We start from the raw sequence: 10,000 nt of genomic DNA, 5'->3' as shown, positions 1-10,000 counted from the left end.
GGGAAGGCGGCGGTGGCGGCGGCGGCGCGGAGGGGGATCGGACCCCCCCGCGGTCGCCGCCGCTCCCTGTCTCCTCCAGCCCACCGCCCACCCAGCGGGCAACCCTCACGCGCACGACGGCCACACGCCGCCCACCCGCCCGGCGCACACAGGGCCCGGGCCCGGGCCCGAGGGCGCGTCGCCAGGGGACACCACCGGCCGGGGAGGCCCGGTGGCGACGCCCAACGCGGCGAGGCCGGTTCGCGGTCCCAGACCGGGGACGGCGTGTGCGCGGGCCGGCCGGGCGGGGCGGGGTCGATCGACGTCGGCGAGGGAGGCGCTGCGGGGGCGGCCCCCGGCACGCCCATCCCCCCGGCCCAGGGGCACATCGCCGGGAAAGCTCCCGGGTGAGGAGGTGGGCCCGCACACCCGCGCACCGCTGGCGGCACGGGACGGGTGCGGGCGGGAGGCGGCACACAACGGCGCGGGGGCCGTCCGCCGGACGGACCCCCGGCCCCACCGCACCAGGCGCGCGACGGGAGGGCCGCACACTCACACGCACACACGGACGCGCGCGACCCCGGCGCCAGACGGCTGGCCCGGCGAAGGCCCTCCCCCGACTCGCAGGGGGGAGGCGCGGGCCGCGGCAGGCGAAGGGCGGCGCGCGGCCCCACCGCGGGGCCGGCGGACCTCTCCCTCCACACCGGGCGGGAAGGAGAGGGGGCTCTGCCTGCGAGCCACGGTCGGTGGCTTGCGCGCAAGGCGAGGGGCAGCGGCTGGGGGATCCGGCACCCCCAAGGCACCCTCGGAGATGACTAGAGAAGACTTTCTTCACCGAAGACGGGCCGTCCCCACCCATCGCCCCCCACGTTGGGCCCCCGCCAGGCGCCCGAGGGCGCCCCGGGGATGGGCGGGGGGGGCCTGCGGTATTGGTAAGCACCAGCGGGGGGGTTAAGGCACAGTGGGCCTCTGCGGCCGGGAACGGAGCCTGCCGCCTCGTGCTCACGGCGGCTCTGCCTCACCCGGGGACGGCGCGTGCTCCCGGCTCCGTGCTGCGTCCACCCTCCACTCGGGCGAGGAGGGAACGGGTGGGGCACCGCAGCGGCGACCGAGGGCCTCGGAAAGTCACACCTTTTGAGTCGTCCGTTTTTTTTTTTTTCCGTTTCTCTTTTAAAGCTTCTCCGCCTCATCCCGCCTCACCGGAGCCAGGCTCCGGCGAGCGCGCGGGGCCTCGCGGGTACGCGCCGCGCACACCCGAGGCTTGCCTGGGCACCTAAAAGCCCAACACACCCCCCGGTCTCCCTCTGTAGAGGGGTCCGCGCTCTAGGGCGGCCCGCGGGGGGGAGGAGGTACGACAGAGCCTAACAACGGACCGCCGGGGCCCAGCCGCGGCTACGCAGCCTGGGCCCCCACCTCGCAAGGGCGACTTCCCTCGGCACCGGCGGAAGCAACACGCGGGCCCTCCTCCTTCCGCTCTCGCTTGCCTCACGCGGGTCTCGGCAAGCACCGGGGCGGGCACGCACGCGCGCACCCCTCTCTCACCCCCGCCTTCTCGGGATCAGGCACGGCACCCTCCCGCGAGGCGTGCGTGCTCTAAAGGTCTTACCCCGCTCGACCCCCCTTTTTTTTTTTTTTTTCCTCCACATCCTTTCTCTCCCTCTCGGCCGCACTCCTGTTTTTTATTTCTCTCGGCTCGAGGGGCGCACGCCCACACGCGTGAGCGGTGACCGGAAGGGTGGGCTGGGAACGGGGAAACGGCACCGCCACCCGGCCTCAGGCACCTGAGGGACGGCCTGGAGCGTTCCAGGGGCACCGCCAAAGGGCCACTCGAGGCGCACCGGCACCACCTGGGTGGGGCGCGCGGGTGCGCCTGACCAGAGAGCCCCCCCGCCGCGGGGGGCGGGGGAGGGCCCGACGCGAGGCAGAACACCAGGGCCACGAGCAGAGGCTGTCCTGCTCGGTCTCAGGACCCCGCCACCGCCGACGCTGGCCGCGAGGCCGCGAACGAGGGCAGATGAGCAAGGTCGGGCCGGATTCCGTGCCCCTGCCCCTCTGCGCACCACCGGCGGGCGGGGAGGAGGAGCGAGGGGCCCGCGCGCTGAGCGAGAAGAGCGGTCCCATTCGCCACGAATGTCCGTCCCTCGTCTTGGCGCGGCTCGGACCCGGCCCGGGAGAGCACGACAACACCACATCGATCGGGTCAGCCCAGGCACAAGCGAGGAGGAGAAGACCCCCCCGCCAGGGCTGCCAGGAGGCGGGCGAGGACAGCCCCGGAGAGGACCCGCTTTCTGCCTCGCCCGCCCCGGCTGCGGAAAGGTGGCCGCGAGGACCCCTGCACACGGAGAACGCCTGACACGCGAGGCACGTGGGCCTGGGGGAGGGGGGGAGCGGGGCACACTCTGGCGAGCACCGCGGCCACCGCGGGTGCCTGCGACAAGGGGCACGCGGGTCAGAGGGCCCGCGGCGCCCGTGCCACGCCGCCCTCGGGCACTGGAGACCGGGGGGAGGCACCGCGGCTGGACATCTGGACGCGCGAGAGCCGGCGCACGGGCCCCAGGCGGGCGGCTCAAGCGGGGAGGAGCGGGGGAGGGCGTGGGCCGTCGGTGGACCGGCGTCTACGGACCCGTCCAGGTTTCCCATCTGCTCAGCGGGAGTCACCCAGCGAGGAGAGCGTGTCAGCACCAATCTGGTGGCCCAAATCGCCCGTTTTGGGCGAGAGAAAAGCCACGCCCCGCGGCGGGAGGGGCCCGCTCCCCACGGCGAGCCCCCGGAACTGCGGCCCGGCCATCGGTCCGTAGCGCGACCCCATGGCCCCCAGCGCCCCGCCCCCCCCCCCCGGAGCTCCCGGGATCCTCTGGTCGACCCGCGGGACGGGGTGACGGAGCTGGCCGGGGCCGCGCGGGCGCCCAGAGCCAGCCGCCTGCGCTGCGGCCAACGCGGGCCGGTCGGGGAACCCTCGGAGGGGGGACTTGGAAAAAATTCTCGGGCGGCGGGGCCCCTCCGAAGGTCCGGGCCCCGCGCGGGTCCGTGGCCGGGCCGGGGCGGGCCGGGGGCGGCAACCTCGGCCCGGGGACCCCCGGAGCGGGACTTTGAAAAAATTCTCCGACGGTCCGGACCCCACGCGGGACCGCGCCCGGGCCCGGGGCGCCCTCCGCGGGCCACCCCGGACCTACGCCGGAGGCCCCGGTGACGACCGGGCCGCGCGAAGGAAGGCGCGCGAACGGCCGGGGCGTGCCTTGTCCCGTTCTTCTGCCTGCGCCGTCTCGGTGCGGCCCGGTTCGGTCCAGCGCCGTCTAAAACACGGCACCCGGGAGCGCGGCGGCGGCGGCGGCGGCGGCGGCGGCGGCGGCGACGGCCACCGCCTCGGCCACATGAAGCTGCGGGCCCAATTCCGGAACGTGGCTCTGGCGCCGGCGCCCCACCGTGGCCGGGACGATCCCGCCGACGCCGCCGGCGTCCCGAGACGTCGCCTCGGCCAGCGCGGCCACAGCGCCTCCCATGTCGCCGGCGCCGGAGCTCCGGAGGAAAACGATGTCAAAGCGGCCGCCAGGTGGCGGCCGACAACCGGCGCGGGCGACAGCGGGACGGATCCGGATCGGCGGCCGGCGAGGGCGCGTCGCCGGGCGGCCGGACACCCGGTCCCGTCCCGGCTCCCCCCCCGCCCCCCTCCCCCGCCTCCCAGCGCCGCCGCCGAACACGTTTCTCGGCGCGGGGCGGCCGGAAGGCGTTGGGGCCGGCCACGGCGCGGGGTCGGTTGGGCCAAGGGGATCCACCCGGCCGGGCCCTTTCCCGCCTCGGCCAGGACGATCCTGCCGACGCCGCCGCCGGCGTCCGGGAACGTCGCCTCGGCCAGCGCGGCCACATCGCCTCCCGCGCGTGTCGCCGGCGCCGGAGCTCCGGGGGAAGACGATATCAAAGCGGCCGCCAGGTGGCGGCCGACAACCGGCGCGGAGTGCAGCGGGACGGATCCGGATCGGCGGCCGGCGAGGGCGCGTCGCCGGGCGGCCGGACGCCCGGCCCCGTCCCGGCTCCCCCCCCGCCCCCCTCCCCCGCCTCCCAGCGCCGCCGCCGAACACGTTTCTCGGCGCGGGGCGGCCGGAAGACGGTGGGGCCGGCCACAGCGCGGGGTCGGTTGGGCCAAGGGGATCCGCCCGGCCGGGCCCTCCTCAGGTTCCGGAGGTGTGAGCAGGCTGTGTGGCTGGCTGCTTCTCCCTGACGGAACAGCAGTGGAACGACGGTACCAGCCCACTGCAGCAGCCGCTCTGGGAATGGTGCCTGAGGGCTCCCCGCGGGGCAGGGCCGGTAAACCCTCTCTGCCCCTGAAAGGTCTCTTCCTGCCGCTGCCCCTCAGTGCGTCGTCTAAGCCCGCCTTCGACGGTCAGGACTCCCCGCTCGTCGCAGACATACTCGTTCGCTTGTGTTTCCGGGTCTTTGTCGTCAAGAGAGCTAGGCGGAAGCGTCAGCCTATTCCACCACCTTGGCCCCATCTCCCAAAGTTCCGATCCAAGGGGGTCCGGCCCAGCCGGGCCATTTCGCCCCTCAGCCAGGAAGATCCCGTCTACCCCGCTGGAGCCCTGGAGCACCATGCCGGCCAGCCGGCGTGTCCCACTCGGGGGGGGCCCTGGGAGGGAGGGAGGGAGGGAGGGAGGGAGGGAGGGAGGGAGGGAGGGAGGGAGGGAGGGAGGACCCCGGGAGGACCCCGGGAGGACGCCGGGAGCCAGGCCGGGCTCGAGGAGACGGAGCGAAGGCCCCGGGCCGCCGTGGCCAGCGCGCGCCCGCCGGGACCGCTTCCCATCCCGTCGGCGCCGCAGAGCTCCGGAGGGGGACGGTATCGAAGCGGCCGCCGGGTGACGGCCGACGACCGGAGCGAAGGGCGGCGGGGGGGTGGAACCGGGTCCACCTGGGCCCCGGCCGGGGCTCGAGGGTGGCAGAGGGGACAGACTCCCCCGGGCCGCCGGGGAAACCTCTCGGGAGCGTCATGGGGCGCGCGCGCGCGCTCGCCCCCGAAAGGGCCGAACGGGGGGGGGGCGCCCGAGGGGATGAGCGTCCACCGGGGGCGGGAGGGAGAAGAGAGCACGTCCCAAGCGTCGGACGGGCAGGTGTTCTCCGATCCGTATCCTTTGGACGGACGCGACAAACGGGACGGGATGAGACCGCCAGTCCCCGAAGTTTTCCTCCTCGTTCTTTGAGTGCCCGCGTGGCGCAGCAGGCAGACCGGGAGACGTTTTCCGCCGTCGTCCCTGTCGCCGAGCCAACGGTACGCGTGAGGCGGGTTGAACGGGCAAATTGCGTCGGGAGGGAGGGAGGGAGGGAGGGAGGGAGGGAGGGAGGGAGCCGTGCGTTTGCCGGCATCCGCGTCGCAAAAGAAAACCACGGCCGCCACCGAGAGCGTTCTTCCTCATCGCTTTCCATCCTCCCGCGACGCGGGCGGGCAAACGGGGGGCGGGGGGGAGGCCGGGAACGCCTTCCCAGAGCCGGTACGGACCGGCTCTGGGCCCCCCGGTCCGACTGGGGAGACATCTCACCGAGGGAGGCCCTCGAGGCTCTCGGGAGCGAGGCCGGACTTAGTGAGGTCCAGCGGAGGCGCGGCGGGCCAGCCGCGAACGCCCGCCCAGAGGCCCTCGGGCGGCTCGGCCCGAGCGAGTGCTCTCCGGGCTCGCGGGCGGACTCGGGAAGGTGGCGTCTCCGGGGCGGGGGGGGGGAGGGAGAGGGGTGAGTCGGCGTCTCGAGCATCGAGAGATCTCCGGCGGCTCCCGAATGCGGGCGGGCGGGCGGGCGGGCGGGCGGGCGTGTGTGCGTGAGTCGTGGGGGTGGGGGGTGGAGTGCCCGAGGGGGGTTGGGGGGTGGGAGGCCGAGAGCGGGGCGGTGGGGGGGTCGGAGGGTGGGGGCGGTGGGGGACCACGCGCCTCGGGCCCGGGGGGTGGGGTGCTGAGGTGGGCGGGGAGTTGGCAAACGTTCCGGGTGGCCTGGTGCGTGTGCGCGCGTGCCTGCGCGCGTGCGTGCGTCCGTTCGCGCGCGCGTCCCGGTGTGCGTGCCTGCGCGCGCGCGCGTCTGTGCGGGGGCGCGTCTTTGCGGGGGCGTGTGCGCGCGTGTCCGGGCGTGTGTGCCTGCGTGTGCGCGCGTGACTGCGTGCGTGCGCGTGCGCGTCTGCGGGCGTGCCCGTGTGCGTGCCCGCCTGCGTCTGTGGGGGCGCCTGCGCACGTGAGCGCGGGTCTGTGCGTGCGTCTGTGTGTGCGTCTGTGCGTGTCTGTATGGGTTTGAGTGCGCGTCTGCGCGTGAGCGCGTGTCTGAGCGTGTGCGCCTGTGCCTGCGCCCGCGCGCGCCTGTGCCTGCGGGAGCGGGCGCGCGCTCAGGCGGACGGGCAGCCCCCCGTCGTCGCCCTCGGTCCGCCGAACGGGCGCCCCCTTGGCCGGATGGAGAGGCTTTTCTCCGCGCCCACGAGGGGAATCGCAACGGGAACCGTAAGGCCGCACGCCGGCGGCGCTAGCGCCGCCTGCCGACGAGGGCCGCCGCCGCCGATCCCCCCCCCGGCCCGACCCCCAGCCCCCCAACTCGGCCCGCGGTGAGGGCCGGGGCCGTATTCGGCTGGAGGGGGGGGACGGTAAGGCCGAGGGCAGCGTCGCCGTTCCCGCGTTGCACGCGTCGCCGTGCCGCGAGCGTCTCCCGGGAAGCCAGAGGAGCGAGGTGTGTGAAGCCCGTGCCGCGCGCGCGCGGACCCGACCGGGGTGTTCCGGGACGACCGACCGACCGACCGGCCGACCGGCCGACCGTCGTCGTGGAAAGCTCACGGCGGACTGGACATCTGACGGGCCCCTCCCTGTCCGAGCCGACCTCCCGAGGTACGTAGGAGGGGAAGGGTACGGTAGGCTGGTTCGGCTGGAAGCCATCCCACCCCCGGGAGGCGTCGATCGACGGGGAGGCGGGACCGGGAAGGCACCGGTTTCCAATCGGACGATGGCTGAACCTTGGGCGACGGGTACGCGGACTCCTCCGTCTTCGCCCGAGTTCGCGACTCTCTGCGGGGGGAGCTTTCCGGGAAGCGGGTGACGGGCGCGCGTGCCGTCGTCCCGTGAAGGCGCGCTACTACCAAGAGGCTCCGAACGCGGGCCGTCCTCGGGGGGCGGTTTATTTTTTCTCAGTCGGGGGGGACCCCCGCCACAGGGAGAGAAACACCCGAGTTGGAACGGTGCTCGGGTGGGGAGTAGGGCGTGGCGGTGAAGACTGACGTTCGTCATCGTCGTCGTTTCCGTTTAGATAGAGAACTGACTGCGGCGCCGCTGCCGTCGCGTGCCGTCGAGCGGCTCGGGACTCGGAGCGGCCCTAGGGGAGAGAGTCGAGCCGCCCCACGGGCTTCCCAAGGAGGAGCCGGCGGATCCGAACCGCCGACGATCTCGGTCGGCAGCCGAGCTCCGAGCCGCCGCCGCCGCCGCGCCGCCGGGGCTCCGTCTTTGCACTCGGTCTCCGGTACGCGGCGAGTTGGTTTCGCCCGAGGGGCGGAACGGCTCTCGAAGAGGAAAACCCGGTTTCAGAAAAGGAAGGAGACAGGCAGAGGGAGGGGGAGGGGGAGGGGGTGGGCGGGAGGGGTGGGGGAGGGGAGGGGGATGGGGGCAGGGGAGGCGAGGGGGAGGGGAGGGGGAGGGGTGGGGGAGGGGAGGCGGTGGGGGGAGGGACGGGGAGGGGGAGGGGGAGGGGAGGGGAGACGAGGGGAGGGGAGGGGGAGGGGGACGGGGGAGGGGGGAGGGACGGGAGGGGGAGGGGGGAGGGACGGGAGGGGGAGGGGGAGGGGAGGGGAGGGGAGGGGGCGGGGAGGGGGAGGGGATTGGAGGGGAGGGGGAGACAGGCATACCTGGACGCCGAGCCAGCCCGGTGACGGCGTTAGGTAGAAGAAGGACGGTAGGCGCCCACGCGCTCACGCCCGTGGCTGCAGATACGGACACGCAGGCGCGTGCACGCGCCCGTGCGCGGGCGGGCGGTACGCACGTGCCTGCCCGTGCGTACCCGCGCGGGTACACGCGCGTAGGCGTGGGCGCGCCCACACGGGCGCGCCCGCGCCGGTACGCGCGCGCCCTCGGGCGCGTCCGTGCCCGTGCGTACGCCTAGGGGTGTGCACGCGCGGGCGCCCGCCTCTACGTACCTGCCCGAGGGCGCGCGCGCGCGCGCCCGCGCCTGCACGCGCCTGCACCTTCGCACGGGCACCTGCGCGCGGACCTGCCCGCGCCCCCGCCTCTGCGTGGGATCGGCGAGAGCCGAAAGCGGTACCGCCGCCGCCGCGTTTTCAAGATCCTTTGGCTCACGCGCCCCCCCACCCCCTTCCGGCCACCTTCGGGGGGAAAGCCCAACTTCACGGACGGGCGGAGCGGATAGCCCTTCAGCTGCGCCTCCCTGAAATAGAACGGGAGGAGTCACGAGAGCCTTAGGAAACGGAGCGAGGCGACGAGAGGGTGCGTCGAAAGGCGGGCGTCGAGAACTCCGGCCACAGGCGTTTTCCTTCTGTAGGGTGTAGAAAGCACCCCGCCGCACGCACCCGGCGTTAGGGAGCTGTCTCGAGGGCCGCGGTTTCTACTCCGCCGACTCCTTTCAGTTGAGACGGGGCGCCTCCGAGCGTGTGTGTGCGCGCGACCCGAAGGCGGTCGTCGAGGGACGACGGCACCCTCGGTCCGCCGAACCCCCGCGCCCTCGGACGGACGGGTGGAGAAGCTCTCCTCGACGTCACGGAGGCGGTCCCGACTGAAACCGGAGGGGCACGTGCCGGCGGCGCTAGGCCCGCCGCCGCCGAGGACCGCTGGCGCCACCCCCCCCACCGCCCACCACGCACCCCCAACCCCACCCCGCCTGCGCCCTTGCCGTGGGCCCCACGCTGGCGATATCCGGATCCAGTCCGACGTGGCCGCCGGCTGCCACCCGCCAGGCGGGGAAGAGGTTTGGAGGCGGCGGAGGCGGTGGGGGCGGCGGGGGGCGGCGGGGGTGTGGGCGGTGGGGGGCGGAGGAGGAGGAGGAGGAGGAGGAGGAGGAGGACGGACGGACGGACGGACGGACGGACGGAAGGACGGGAACGCGCCCGCGCGCGCGTGCGCCCGCACCGCAGGGTGCCCTCCGGAGACACGGACGGGCCCACGGAGCACACGGAAACACGGAGATGGACGCGAGGGGGCGCGCGCGCGCGCGCAGCAGACACAACCCCGGGACGCCCGGGAGACACAGAGGTAGGCGCGGGCAGGCAGAACACGCGGGAACGCGGACGCGCGGCACCCACGGACACGGTCCGCTCGCGCACGCGCACGGGGGCCCGGACGCACGGCGACTCGCACGGACGGCGCGGCCGAAACACGGGAAGGTACGCCTCAGGGGCACACGCCCGTGGATCCCCCCAACAGAAGCCCGCCCGCGGCCAACCCCCGCCGCCCCCCCCCGAAGCGGGACGCCCACCCGCGCGGACGGAGGGAGGGGCGCGACGGGGCGGACGGCCGCGCCGCAGCGCTTCGGAGGACACGGCGCCCCCGCCACACACGCGCGACGCGATAGACGCGTCGCGCGCGAGACGGGGGCACGGGCACGAGGTACGTACGCCCGGCCGCGCGCCCGCGCGGCATCCCGAAGAGGGCGCGCCGCACTCGGACGGACGGGGCCGCGCGCGCGCGCGCGCACCGGAGAGGCCACGCGCGCACCCGCGCGGACACGTACGCGCACGCAGCGGCGGCGGCGGCGGCGGCGCCCTCCGGCGACACGGACGCACGCCCGGGGCACGCGGAAACGCGGAGACGCACGCGCACAGCAGACGCACGCACGGGACGCTCGGGAGACGCGGAGGTAGACGCAGGCAGGCGGAACACGCGGGAACGCGCGTCGCCCCCGCGCACACGATACACGGAGCGGGCGGGCACGCTCCACTAGGCGCGCGCGGCCTGCACTTGACGCTCGGGGACGCGGGCGCGGACGCGGCCCCGTACACGCGGCACCCACGGGCAGGCGGCACGCGGGCTCGGACGCACGCCCGGCGACGCGCGAGGACGGAGAGACGGCG

This window comes from Loxodonta africana, unplaced genomic scaffold (assembly GCF_030014295.1).
Source record: "Loxodonta africana isolate mLoxAfr1 unplaced genomic scaffold, mLoxAfr1.hap2 scaffold_168, whole genome shotgun sequence".
Classification (NCBI taxonomy): domain Eukaryota; kingdom Metazoa; phylum Chordata; class Mammalia; order Proboscidea; family Elephantidae; genus Loxodonta; species Loxodonta africana.
The sequence above is the reverse complement of the archived record's forward strand: the minus strand, read 5'-3'. Positions refer to the sequence as shown.